We start from the raw sequence: 14,089 nt of genomic DNA, 5'->3' as shown, positions 1-14,089 counted from the left end.
GCGATTCTGCGAAGCAATGTGAACAGGCACAGAGAAGGTGCTATCAGGGAATTCTCTGCCTGCCTTTCCCCAGTGCTCTGCAAGCTCTCCAGGACAACATAAAATCTGGGGCTCTGTGCTTTCTTTCCTTCTGAACAAGTGTTACTGTTTTCTGCACAAAAGCGATTCTTGCGAAGCAATGTGAACACTTCTGCTTCCCAGGCACAGAGAAGGTGCTATCAGGGAATTCTCTGCCTGCCTTTCCCCAGTGCTCTGCAAGCTCTCCAGGACAACATAGAATCTGGGGCTCTGTGCTTTCTTTCCTTCTGAACAAGTGTTACTGTTTTCTGCACAAAAGCGATTCTTGCGAAGCAATGTGAACACTTCTGCTTCCCAGGCACAGAGAAGGTGCTATCAGGGAATTCTCTGCCTGCCTTTCCCCAGTGCTCTGCAAGCTCTCCAGGACAACATAAAATCTGGGGCTCTGTGCTTTCTTTTGTTCTGAACAAGTGTTACTGTTTTCTGCACAAAAGCGATTCTGCGAAGCAATGTGAACAGGCACAGAGAAGGTGCTATCAGGGAATTCTCTGCCTGCCTTTCCCCAGTGCTCTGCAAGCTCTCCAGGACAACATAGAATCTGGGGCTCTGTGCTTTCTTTCCTTCTGAACAAGTGTTAGTGTTTTCTGCACAAAAGCGATTCTTGCGAAGCAATGTGAACACTTCTGCTTCCCAGGCACAGAGAAGGTGCTAGCAGGGAATTCTCTGCCTGCCTTTCCCCAGTGCTCTGCAAGCTCTCCAGGACAACATAGAATCTGGGGCTCTGTGCTTTCTTTCCTTCTGAACAAGTGTTACTGTTTTCTGCACAAAAGCGATTCTGCGAAGCAATGTGAACACTTCTGCTTCCCAGGGACAGAGAAGGTGCTAGCAAGGAATTCTCTGTCTGCCTTTCCCCAGTGCTCTGCAAGCTCTCCAGGACAACATAAAATCTGGGGCTCTGTGCTTTCTTTCCTTCTGAACAAGTGTTAGTGTTTTCTGCACAAAAGCGATTCTGCGAAGCAATGTGAACACTTCTGCTTCCCAGGCACAGAGAAGGTGCTAGCAAGGAATTCTCTGCCTGCCTTTCCCCAGTGCTCTGCAAGCTCTCCAGGACAACATAGAATCTGGGGCTCTGTGCTTTCTTTCCTTCTGAACAAGTGTTAGTGTTTTCTGCACAAAAGCGATTCTTGCGAAGCAATGTGAACACTTCTGCTTCCCAGGCACAGAGGAGGTACTAGCAGGGAATTCTCTGCCTGCCTTTCCCCAGTGCTCTGCAAGCTCTCCAGGACAACATAGAATCTGGGGCTCTGTGCTTTCTTTCCTTCTGAACAAGTGTTACTGTTTTCTGCACAAAAGCAATTCTGCGAAGCAATGTGAACAGGCACAGAGAAGGTGCTATCAGGGAATTCTCTGCCTGCCTTTCCCCAGTGCTCTGCAAGCTCTCCAGGACAACATAAAATCTGGGGCTCTGTGCTTTCTTTCCTTCTGAACAAGTGTTACTGTTTTCTGCACAAAAGCGATTCTGCGAAGCAATGTGAACACTTCTGCTTCCCAGGCACAGAGAAGGTGCTAGCAAGGAATTCTCTGCCTGCCTTTCCCCAGTGCTCTGCAAGCTCTCCAGGACAACATAAAATCTGGGGCTCTGTGCTTTCTTTCGTTCTGAACAAGTGTTACTGTTTTCTGCACACAAGCGATTCTGCGAAACAATGTGAACAGGTACAGAGAAGGTGCTATCAGGGAATTCTCTGCCTGCCTTTCCCCAGTGCTCTGCAAGCTCTCCAGGACAACATAGAATCTGGGGCTCTGTGCTTTCTTTCCTTCTGAACAAGTGTTAGTGTTTTCTGCACAAAAGCGATTCTTGCGAAGCAATGTGAACACTTCTGCTTCCCAGGCACAGAGAAGGTGCTAGCAGGGAATTCTCTGCCTGCCTTTCCCCAGTGCTCTGCAAGCTCTCCAGGACAACAGCAAATCTGGGGCTCTGTGCTTTCTTTCGTTCTGAACAAGTGTTACTGTTTTCTGCACAAAAGCAATTCTGCGAAGCAATGTGAACAGGCACAGAGAAGGTGCTATCAGGGAATTCTCTGCCTGCCTTTCCCCAGTGCTCTGCAAGCTCTCCAGGACAACATAAAATCTGGGGCTCTGTGCTTTCTTTCCTTCTGAACAAGTGTTACTGTTTTCTGCACAAAAGCGATTCTTGCGAAGCAATGTGAACACTTGGTTCCCAGGCACAGAGAAGGTGCTAGCAGGGAATTCTCTGCCTGCCTTTCCCCAGTGCTCTGCAAGCTCTCCAGGACAACATAAAATCTGGGGCTCTGTGCTTTCTTTCCTTCTGAACAAGTGTTACTGTTTTCTGCACAAAAGCGATTCTGCGAAGCAATGTGAACACTTCTGCTTCCCAGGCACAGAGAAGGTGCTAGCAAGGAATTCTCTGCCTGCCTTTCCCCAGTGCTCTGCAAGCTCTCCAGGACAACATAAAATCTGGGGCTCTGTGCTTTCTTTCCTTCTGAACAAGTGTTACTGTTTTCTGCACAAAAGCGATTCTGCGAAGCAATGTGAACAGGCACAGAGAAGGTGCTATCAGGGAATTCTCTGCCTGCCTTTCCCCAGTGCTCTGCAAGCTCTCCAGGACAACATAGAATCTGGGGCTCTGTGCTTTCTTTCGTTCTGAACAAGTGTTAATGTTTTCTGCACAAAAGCGATTCTGCGAAGCAATGTGAACAGGCACAGAGAAGGTGCTAGCAGGGAATTCTCTGCCTGCCTTTCCCCAGTGCTCTGCAAGCTCTCCAGGACAACATAGAATCTGGGGCTCTGTGCTTTCTTTCGTTCTGAACAAGTGTTAGTGTTTTCTGCACAAAAGCGATTCTGCGAAGCAATGTGAACACTTCTGCTTCCCAGGCACAGAGAAGGTGCTAGCAAGGAATTCTCTTCCTGCCTTTCCCCAGTGCTCTGCAAGCTCTCCAGGACAACATAAAATCTGGGGCTCTGTGCTTTCTTTCCTTCTGAACAAGTGTTAGTGTTTTCTGCACAAAAGCGATTCTGCGAAGCAATGTGAACACTTCTGCTTCCCAGGCACAGAGAAGGTGCTAGCAGGGAATTCTCTGCCTGCCTTTCCCCAGTGCTCTGCAAGCTCTCCAGGACAACATAAAATCTGGGGCTCTGTGCTTTCTTTCCTTCTGAACAAGTGTTACTGTTTTCTGCACAAAAGCGATTCTGCGAAGCAATGTGAACAGGCACAGAGAAGGTGCTAGCAGGGAATTCTCTGCCTGCCTTTCCCCAGTGCTCTGCAAGCTCTCCAGGACAACATAGAATCTGGGGCTCTGTGCTTTCTTTAGTTCTGAACAAGTGTTACTGTTTTCTGCACAAAAGCGATTCTTGCGAAGCAATGTGAACAGGCACAGAGAAGGTGCTATCAGGGAATTCTCTGCCTGCCTTTCCCCAGTGCTCTGCAAGCTCTCCAGGACAACATAGAATCTGGGGCTCTGTGCTTTCTTTCCTTCTGAACAACAGTTACTGTTTTCTGCACAAAAGCGATTCTGCGAAGCAATGTGAACACTTCTGCTTCCCAGGCACAGAGAAGGTGCTAGCAGGGAATTCTCTGCCTGCCTTTCCCCAGTGCTCTGCAATCTCTCCAGGACAACATAAAATCTGGGGCTCTGTGCTTTCTTTCCTTCTGAACAAGTGTTACTGTTTTCTGCACAAAAGCGATTCTTGCGAAGCAATGTGAACACTTCTGCTTCCCAGGCACAGAGAAGGTGCTAGCAAGGAATTCTCTTCCTGCCTTTCCCCAGTGCTCTGCAAGCTCTCCAGGACAACATAGAATCTGGGGCTCTGTGCTTTCTTTCCTTCTGAACAAGTGTTACTGTTTTCTGCACAAAAGCGATTCTGCGAAGCAATGTGAACACTTCTCCTTCCCAGGCACAGAAAAGGCGCTAGCAGGGAATTCTCTGCCTGCCTTTCCCCAGTGCTCTGCAAGCTCTCCAGTACAACATAGAATCTGGGGCTCTGTGCTTTCTTTCGTTCTGAACAAGTGTTACTGTTTTCTGCACAAAAGTGATTCTGCGAAGCAATGTGAACAGGCACAGAGAAGGTGCTATCAGGGAATTCTCTGCCTGCCTTTCCCCAGTGCTCTGCAAGCTCTCCAGGACAACATAGAATCTGGGGCTCTGTGCTTTCTTTCGTTCTGAACAACTGTTACTGTTTTCTGCACAAAAGCGATTCTTGCGAAGCAATGTGAACACTTCTGCTTCCCAGGCACAGAGAAGGTGCTAGCAGGGAATTCTCTGCCTGCCTTTCCCCAGTGCTCTGCAAGCTCTCCAGGACAACATAGAATCTGGGGCTCTGTGCTTTATTTAGTTCTGAACAAGTGTTACTGTTTTCTGCACAAAAGCGATTCTTGCGAAGCAATGTGAACAGGCACAGAGAAGGTGCTATCAGGGAATTCTCTGCCTGCCTTTCCCCAGTGCTCTGCAAGCTCTCCAGGACAACATAGAATCTGGGGCTCTGTGCTTTCTTTCCTTCTGAACAAGTGTTACTGTTTTCTGCACAAAAGCGATTCTGCGAAGCAATGTGAACACTTCTGCTTCCCAGGCACAGAGAAGGTGCTATCGGGGAATTCTCTGCCTGCCTTTCCCCAGTGCTCTGCAAGCTCTCCAGGACAACATAGAATCTGGGGCTCTGTGCTTTCTTTAGTTCTGAACAAGTGTTACTGTTTTCTGCACAAAAGCGATTCTTGCGAAGCAATGTGAACAGGCACAGAGAAGGTGCTATCAGGGAATTCTCTGCCTGCCTTTCCCCAGTGCTCTGCAAGCTCTCCAGGACAACATAGAATCTGGGGCTCTGTGCTTTCTTTCGTTCTGAACAACTGTTACTGTTTTCTGCACAAAAGCGATTCTTGCGAAGCAATGTGAACACTTCTGCTTCCCAGGCACAGAGAAGGTGCTATCAGGGAATTCTCTGCCTGCCTTTCCCCAGTGCTCTGCAAGCTCTCCAGGACAACATAAAATCTGGGGCTCTGTGCTTTCTTTCCTTCTGAACAAGTGTTACTGTTTTCTGCACAAAAGCGATTCTTGCGAAGCAATGTGAACACTTGGTTCCCAGGCACAGAGAAGGTGCTATCAGGGAATTCTCTGCCTGCCTTTCCCCAGTGCTCTGCAAGCTCTCCAGGACAACATAGAATCTGGGGCTCTGTGCTTTCTTTCCTTCTGAACAAGTGTTAGTGTTTTCTGCACAAAAGCGATTCTTGCGAAGCAATGTGAACACTTCTGCTTCCCAGGCACAGAGAAGGTGCTAGCAGGGAATTCTCTGCCTGCCTTTCCCCAGTGCTCTGCAAGCTCTCCAGGACAACATAGAATCTGGGGTTCTGTGCTTTCTTTAGTTCTGAACAAGTGTTACTGTTTTCTGCACAAAAGCGATTCTTGCGAAGCAATGTGAACAGGCACAGAGAAGGTGCTATCAGGGAATTCTCTGCCTGCCTTTCCCCAGTGCTCTGCAAGCTCTCCAGGACAACATAGAATCTGGGGCTCTGTGCTTTCTTTCCTTCTGAACAAGTGTTACTGTTTTCTGCACAAAAGCGATTCTGCGAAGCAATGTGAACACTTCTGCTTCCCAGGCACAGAGAAGGTGCTAGCAGGGAATTCTCTGCCTGCCTTTCCCCAATGCTCTGCAAGCTCTCCAGGACAACATAAAATCTGGGGCTCTGTGCTTTCTTTCCTTCTGAACAAGTGTTACTGTTTTCTGCACAAAAGCGATTCTTGCGAAGCAATGTGAACACTTCTGCTTCCCAGGCACAGAGAAGGTGCTATCAGGGAATTCTCTGCCTGCCTTTCCCCAGTGCTCTGCAAGCTCTCCAGGACAACATAGAATCTGGGGCTCTGTGCTTTCTTTCCTTCTGAACAAGTGTTACTGTTTTCTGCACAAAAGCGATTCTGCGAAGCAATGTGAACAGGCACAGAGAAGGTGCTATCAGGGAATTCTCTGCCTGCCTTTCCCCAGTGCTCTGCAAGCTCTCCAGGACAACATAGAATCTGGGGCTCTGTGCTTTCTTTCGTTCTGAACAACTGTTACTGTTTTCTGCACAAAAGCGATTCTTGCGAAGCAATGTGAACACTTCTGCTTCCCAGGCACAGAGAAGGTGCTATCAGGGAATTCTCTGCCTGCCTTTCCCCAGTGCTCTGCAAGCTCTCCAGGACAACATAGAATCTTGTGCTCTGTGCTTTATTTCCTTCTGAACAAGTGTTAGTGTTTTCTGCACAAAAGCGATTCTGCGAAGCAATGTGAACAGGCACAGAGAAGGTGCTATCAGGGAATTCTCTGCCTGCCTTTCCCCAGTGCTCTGCAAGCTCTCCAGGACAACATAAAATCTGGGGCTCTGTGCTTTCTTTCCTTCTGAACAAGTGTTACTGTTTTCTGCACAAAAGCGATTCTTGCGAAGCAATGTGAACACTTCTGCTTCCCAGGCACAGAGAAGGTGCTAGCAGGGAATTCTCTGCCTGCCTTTCCCCAGTGCTCTGCAAGCTCTCCAGGACAACATAAAATCTGGGGCTCTGTGCTTTCTTTCCTTCTGAACAAGTGTTACTGTTTTCTGCACAAAAGCGATTCTTGCGAAGCAATGTGAACAGGCACAGAGAAGGTGCTATCAGGGAATTCTCTGCCTGCCTTTCCCCAGTGCTCTGCAAGCTCTCCAGGACAACATAGAATCTGGGGCTCTGTGCTTTCTTTCCTTCTGAACAAGTGTTAGTGTTTTCTGCACAAAAGCGATTCTGCGAAGCAATGTGAACACTTCTGCTTCCCAGGCACAGAGAAGGTGCTAGCAGGGAATTCTCTGCCTGCCTTTCCCCAATGCTCTGCAAGCTCTCCAGGACAACATAGAATCTGGGGCTCTGTGCTTTCTTTCCTTCTGAACAAGTGTTACTGTTTTCTGCACAAAAGCGATTCTGCGAAGCAATGTGAACACTTCTGCTTCCCAGGCACAGAGAAGGTGCTAGCAAGGAATTCTCTGCCTGCCTTTCCCCAGTGCTCTGCAAGCTCTCCAGGACAACATAGAATCTGGGGCTCTGTGCTTTCTTTCGTTCTGAACAAGTGTTAATGTTTTCTGCACAAAAGCGATTCTGCGAAGCAATGTGAACAGGCACAGAGAAGGTGCTATCAGGGAATTCTCTGCCTGCCTTTCCCCAGTGCTCTGCAAGCTCTCCAGGACAACATAGAATCTGGGGCTCTGTGCTTTCTTTCGTTCTGAACAAGTGTTAGTGTTTTCTGCACAAAAGCGATTCTGCGAAGCAATGTGAACACTTCTGCTTCCCAGGCACAGAGAAGGTGCTAGCAAGGAATTCTCTTCCTGCCTTTCCCCAGTGCTCTGCAAGCTCTCCAGGACAACATAAAATCTGGGGCTCTGTGCTTTCTTTCCTTCTGAACAAGTGTTAGTGTTTTCTGCACAAAAGCGATTCTGCGAAGCAATGTGAACACTTCTGCTTCCCAGGCACAGAGAAGGTGCTAGCAGGGAATTCTCTGCCTGCCTTTCCCCAGTGCTCTGCAAGCTCTCCAGGACAACATAAAATCTGGGGCTCTGTGCTTTCTTTCCTTCTGAACAAGTGTTACTGTTTTCTGCACAAAAGCGATTCTGCGAAGCAATGTGAACAGGCACAGAGAAGGTGCTAGCAGGGAATTCTCTGCCTGCCTTTCCCCAGTGCTCTGCAAGCTCTCCAGGACAACATAGAATCTGGGGCTCTGTGCTTTCTTTAGTTCTGAACAAGTGTTACTGTTTTCTGCACAAAAGCGATTCTTGCGAAGCAATGTGAACAGGCACAGAGAAGGTGCTATCAGGGAATTCTCTGCCTGCCTTTCCCCAGTGCTCTGCAAGCTCTCCAGGACAACATAGAATCTGGGGCTCTGTGCTTTCTTTCCTTCTGAACAACAGTTACTGTTTTCTGCACAAAAGCGATTCTGCGAAGCAATGTGAACACTTCTGCTTCCCAGGCACAGAGAAGGTGCTAGCAGGGAATTCTCTGCCTGCCTTTCCCCAGTGCTCTGCAATCTCTCCAGGACAACATAAAATCTGGGGCTCTGTGCTTTCTTTCCTTCTGAACAAGTGTTACTGTTTTCTGCACAAAAGCGATTCTTGCGAAGCAATGTGAACACTTCTGCTTCCCAGGCACAGAGAAGGTGCTAGCAAGGAATTCTCTTCCTGCCTTTCCCCAGTGCTCTGCAAGCTCTCCAGGACAACATAGAATCTGGGGCTCTGTGCTTTCTTTCCTTCTGAACAAGTGTTACTGTTTTCTGCACAAAAGCGATTCTGCGAAGCAATGTGAACACTTCTCCTTCCCAGGCACAGAAAAGGCGCTAGCAGGGAATTCTCTGCCTGCCTTTCCCCAGTGCTCTGCAAGCTCTCCAGTACAACATAGAATCTGGGGCTCTGTGCTTTCTTTCGTTCTGAACAAGTGTTACTGTTTTCTGCACAAAAGTGATTCTGCGAAGCAATGTGAACAGGCACAGAGAAGGTGCTATCAGGGAATTCTCTGCCTGCCTTTCCCCAGTGCTCTGCAAGCTCTCCAGGACAACATAGAATCTGGGGCTCTGTGCTTTCTTTCGTTCTGAACAACTGTTACTGTTTTCTGCACAAAAGCGATTCTTGCGAAGCAATGTGAACACTTCTGCTTCCCAGGCACAGAGAAGGTGCTAGCAGGGAATTCTCTGCCTGCCTTTCCCCAGTGCTCTGCAAGCTCTCCAGGACAACATAGAATCTGGGGCTCTGTGCTTTCTTTAGTTCTGAACAAGTGTTACTGTTTTCTGCACAAAAGCGATTCTTGCGAAGCAATGTGAACAGGCACAGAGAAGGTGCTATCAGGGAATTCTCTGCCTGCCTTTCCCCAGTGCTCTGCAAGCTCTCCAGGACAACATAGAATCTGGGGCTCTGTGCTTTCTTTCCTTCTGAACAAGTGTTACTGTTTTCTGCACAAAAGCGATTCTGCGAAGCAATGTGAACACTTCTGCTTCCCAGGCACAGAGAAGGTGCTATCGGGGAATTCTCTGCCTGCCTTTCCCCAGTGCTCTGCAAGCTCTCCAGGACAACATAGAATCTGGGGCTCTGTGCTTTCTTTAGTTCTGAACAAGTGTTACTGTTTTCTGCACAAAAGCGATTCTGCGAAGCAATGTGAACAGGCACAGAGAAGGTGCTATCAGGGAATTCTCTGCCTGCCTTTCCCCAGTGCTCTGCAAGCTCTCCAGGACAACATAGAATCTGGGGCTCTGTGCTTTCTTTCGTTCTGAACAACTGTTACTGTTTTCTGCACAAAAGCGATTCTTGCGAAGCAATGTGAACACTTCTGCTTCCCAGGCACAGAGAAGGTGCTATCAGGGAATTCTCTGCCTGCCTTTCCCCAGTGCTCTGCAAGCTCTCCAGGACAACATAAAATCTGGGGCTCTGTGCTTTCTTTCCTTCTGAACAAGTGTTACTGTTTTCTGCACAAAAGCGATTCTTGCGAAGCAATGTGAACACTTGGTTCCCAGGCACAGAGAAGGTGCTATCAGGGAATTCTCTGCCTGCCTTTCCCCAGTGCTCTGCAAGCTCTCCAGGACAACATAGAATCTGGGGCTCTGTGCTTTCTTTCCTTCTGAACAAGTGTTAGTGTTTTCTGCACAAAAGCGATTCTTGCGAAGCAATGTGAACACTTCTGCTTCCCAGGCACAGAGAAGGTGCTAGCAGGGAATTCTCTGCCTGCCTTTCCCCAGTGCTCTGCAAGCTCTCCAGGACAACATAGAATCTGGGGTTCTGTGCTTTCTTTAGTTCTGAACAAGTGTTACTGTTTTCTGCACAAAAGCGATTCTTGCGAAGCAATGTGAACAGGCACAGAGAAGGTGCTATCAGGGAATTCTCTGCCTGCCTTTCCCCAGTGCTCTGCAAGCTCTCCAGGACAACATAGAATCTGGGGCTCTGTGCTTTCTTTCCTTCTGAACAAGTGTTACTGTTTTCTGCACAAAAGCGATTCTGCGAAGCAATGTGAACACTTCTGCTTCCCAGGCACAGAGAAGGTGCTAGCAGGGAATTCTCTGCCTGCCTTTCCCCAATGCTCTGCAAGCTCTCCAGGACAACATAAAATCTGGGGCTCTGTGCTTTCTTTCCTTCTGAACAAGTGTTACTGTTTTCTGCACAAAAGCGATTCTTGCGAAGCAATGTGAACACTTCTGCTTCCCAGGCACAGAGAAGGTGCTATCAGGGAATTCTCTGCCTGCCTTTCCCCAGTGCTCTGCAAGCTCTCCAGGACAACATAGAATCTGGGGCTCTGTGCTTTCTTTCCTTCTGAACAAGTGTTACTGTTTTCTGCACAAAAGCGATTCTGCGAAGCAATGTGAACAGGCACAGAGAAGGTGCTATCAGGGAATTCTCTGCCTGCCTTTCCCCAGTGCTCTGCAAGCTCTCCAGGACAACATAGAATCTGGGGCTCTGTGCTTTCTTTCGTTCTGAACAACTGTTACTGTTTTCTGCACAAAAGCGATTCTTGCGAAGCAATGTGAACACTTCTGCTTCCCAGGCACAGAGAAGGTGCTATCAGGGAATTCTCTGCCTGCCTTTCCCCAGTGCTCTGCAAGCTCTCCAGGACAACATAGAATCTGGTGCTCTGTGCTTTATTTCCTTCTGAACAAGTGTTAGTGTTTTCTGCACAAAAGCGATTCTGCGAAGCAATGTGAACAGGCACAGAGAAGGTGCTATCAGGGAATTCTCTGCCTGCCTTTCCCCAGTGCTCTGCAAGCTCTCCAGGACAACATAAAATCTGGGGCTCTGTGCTTTCTTTCCTTCTGAACAAGTGTTACTGTTTTCTGCACAAAAGCGATTCTTGCGAAGCAATGTGAACACTTCTGCTTCCCAGGCACAGAGAAGGTGCTAGCAGGGAATTCTCTGCCTGCCTTTCCCCAGTGCTCTGCAAGCTCTCCAGGACAACATAAAATCTGGGGCTCTGTGCTTTCTTTCCTTCTGAACAAGTGTTACTGTTTTCTGCACAAAAGCGATTCTTGCGAAGCAATGTGAACAGGCACAGAGAAGGTGCTATCAGGGAATTCTCTGCCTGCCTTTCCCCAGTGCTCTGCAAGCTCTCCAGGACAACATAGAATCTGGGGCTCTGTGCTTTCTTTCCTTCTGAACAAGTGTTAGTGTTTTCTGCACAAAAGCGATTCTGCGAAGCAATGTGAACACTTCTGCTTCCCAGGCACAGAGAAGGTGCTAGCAGGGAATTCTCTGCCTGCCTTTCCCCAATGCTCTGCAAGCTCTCCAGGACAACATAGAATCTGGGGCTCTGTGCTTTCTTTCCTTCTGAACAAGTGTTACTGTTTTCTGCACAAAAGCGATTCTGCGAAGCAATGTGAACACTTCTGCTTCCCAGGCACAGAGAAGGTGCTAGCAAGGAATTCTCTGCCTGCCTTTCCCCAGTGCTCTGCAAGCTCTCCAGGACAACATAGAATCTGGGGCTCTGTGCTTTCTTTCGTTCTGAACAAGTGATACTGTTTTCTGCACAAAAGCGATTCTGCGAAGCAATGTGAACAGGCACAGAGAAGGTGCTATCAGGGAATTCTCTGCCTGCCTTTCCCCAGTGCTCTGCAAGCTCTCCAGGACAACATAAAATCTGGGGCTCTGTGCTTTCTTTCCTTCTGAACAAGTGTTAGTGTTTTCTGCACAAAAGCGATTCTTGCGAAGCAATGTGAACACTTCTGCTTCCCAGGCACAGAGAAGGTGCTAGCAAGGAATTCTCTGCCTGCCTTTCCCCAGTGCTCTGCAAGCTCTCCAGGACAACATAAAATCTGGGGCTCTGTGCTTTCTTTCGTTCTGAACAAGTGTTACTGTTTTCTGCACAAAAGCGATTCTGCGAAGCAATGTGAACACTTCTGCTTCCCAGGCACAGAGAAGGTGCTAGCAAGGAATTCTCTGCCTGCCTTTCCCCAGTGCTCTGCAAGCTCTCCAGGACAACAGCAAATCTGGGGCTCTGTGCTTTCTTTCCTTCTGAAAAAGTGTTACTGTTTTCTGCACAAAAGCGATTCTGCGAAGCAATGTGAACAGGCACAGAGAAGGTGCTATCAGGGAATTCTCTGCCTGCCTTTCCCCAGTGCTCTGCAAGCTCTCCAGGACAACATAAAATCTGGGGCTCTGTGCTTTCTTTCCTTCTGAACAAGTGTTACTGTTTTCTGCACAAAAGCGACACTTGCGAAGCAATGTGAACACTTCTGCTTCCCAGGCACAGAGAAGGTGCTAGCAGGGAATTCTCTGCCTGCCTTTCCCCAGTGCTCTGCAAGCTCTCCAGGACAACATAAAATCTGGGGCTCTGTGCTTTCTTTCCTTCTGAACAAGTGTTACTGTTTTCTGCACAAAAGCGATTCTGCGAAGCAATGTGAACACTTCTGCTTCCCAGGCACAGAGAAGGTGCTAGCAAGGAATTCTCTGCCTGCCTTTCCCCAGTGCTCTGCAAGCTCTCCAGGACAACATAAAATCTGGGGCTCTGTGCTTTCTTTCCTTCTGAACAAGTGTTACTGTTTTCTGCACAAAAGCGATTCTGCGAAACAATGTGAACACTTCTGCTTCCCAGGCACAGAGAAGGTGCTAGCAAGGAATTCTCTGCCTGCCTTTCCCCAGTGCTCTGCAAGCTCTCCAGGACAACATAGAATCTGGGGCTCTGTGCTTTCTTTCCTTCTGAACAAGTGTTACTGTTTTCTGCACAAAAGCGATTCTGCGAAGCAATGTGAACAGGCACAGAGAAGGTGCTAGCAGGGAATTCTCTGCCTGCCTTTCCCCAGTGCTCTGCAAGCTCTCCAGGGCAACATAAAATCTGGGGCTCTGTGCTTTCTTTCCTTCTGAACAAGTGTTACTGTTTTCTGCACAAAAGCGATTCTTGCGAAGCAATGTGAACACTTCTGCTTCCCAGGCACAGAGAAGGTGCTAGCAGGGAATTCTCTGCCTGCCTTTCCCCAGTGCTCTGCAAGCTCTCCAGGACAACATAGAATCTGGGGCTCTGTGCTTTCTTTCGTTCTGAACAAGTGTTACTGTTTTCTGCACAAAAGCGATTCTGCGAAGCAATGTGAACAGGCACAGAGAAGGTGCTATCAGGGAATTCTCTGCCTGTCTTTCCCCAGTGCTCTGCAAGCTCTCCAGGACAACATAGAATCTGGGGCTCTGTGCTTTCTTTCCTTCTGAACAAGTGTTAGTGTTTTCTGCACAAAAGCGATTCTTGCGAAGCAATGTGAACACTTCTGCTTCCCAGGCACAGAGAAGGTACTAGCAGGGAATTCTCTGCCTGCCTTTCCCCAGTGCTCTGCAAGCTCTCCAGGACAACATAGAATCTGGGGCTCTGTGCTTTCTTTCGTTCTGAACAAGTGTTACTGTTTTCTGCACAAAAGCAATTCTGCGAAGCAATGTGAACAGGCACAGAGAAGGTGCTATCAGGGAATTCTCTGCCTGCCTTTCCCCAGTGCTCTGCAAGCTCTCCAGGACAACATAAAATCTGGGGCTCTGTGCTTTCTTTCCTTCTGAACAAGTGTTACTGTTTTCTGCACAAAAGCGATTCTTGCGAAGCAATGTGAACACTTCTGCTTCCCAGGCACAGAGAAGGTGCTATCAGGGAATTCTCTGCCTGCCTTTCCCCAGTGCTCTGCAAGCTCTCCAGGACAACATAGAATCTGGGGCTCTGTGCTTTCTTTCCTTCTGAACAAGTGTTACTGTTTTCTGCACAAAAGCGATTCTGCGAAGCAATGTGAACAGGCACAGAGAAGGTGCTATCAGGGAATTCTCTGCCTGCCTTTCCCCAGTGCTCTGCAAGCTCTCCAGGACAACATAGAATCTGGGGCTCTGTGCTTTCTTTCGTTCTGAACAACTGTTACTGTTTTCTGCACAAAAGCGATTCTTGCGAAGCAATGTGAACACTTCTGCTTCCCAGGCACAGAGAAGGTGCTAGCAGGGAATTCTCTGCCTGCCTTTCCCCAGTGCTCTGCAAGCTCTCCAGGACAACATAGAATCTGGGGCTCTGTGCTTTATTTAGTTCTGAACAAGTGTTACTGTTTTCTGCACAAAAGCGATTCTTGCGAAGCAATGTGAACAGGCACA

The sequence above is a fragment of the Strix aluco genome, chromosome 19 (assembly GCF_031877795.1).
Source record: "Strix aluco isolate bStrAlu1 chromosome 19, bStrAlu1.hap1, whole genome shotgun sequence".
NCBI classification, from domain to species: domain Eukaryota; kingdom Metazoa; phylum Chordata; class Aves; order Strigiformes; family Strigidae; genus Strix; species Strix aluco.
This window is presented reverse-complemented; position numbering follows the sequence as displayed.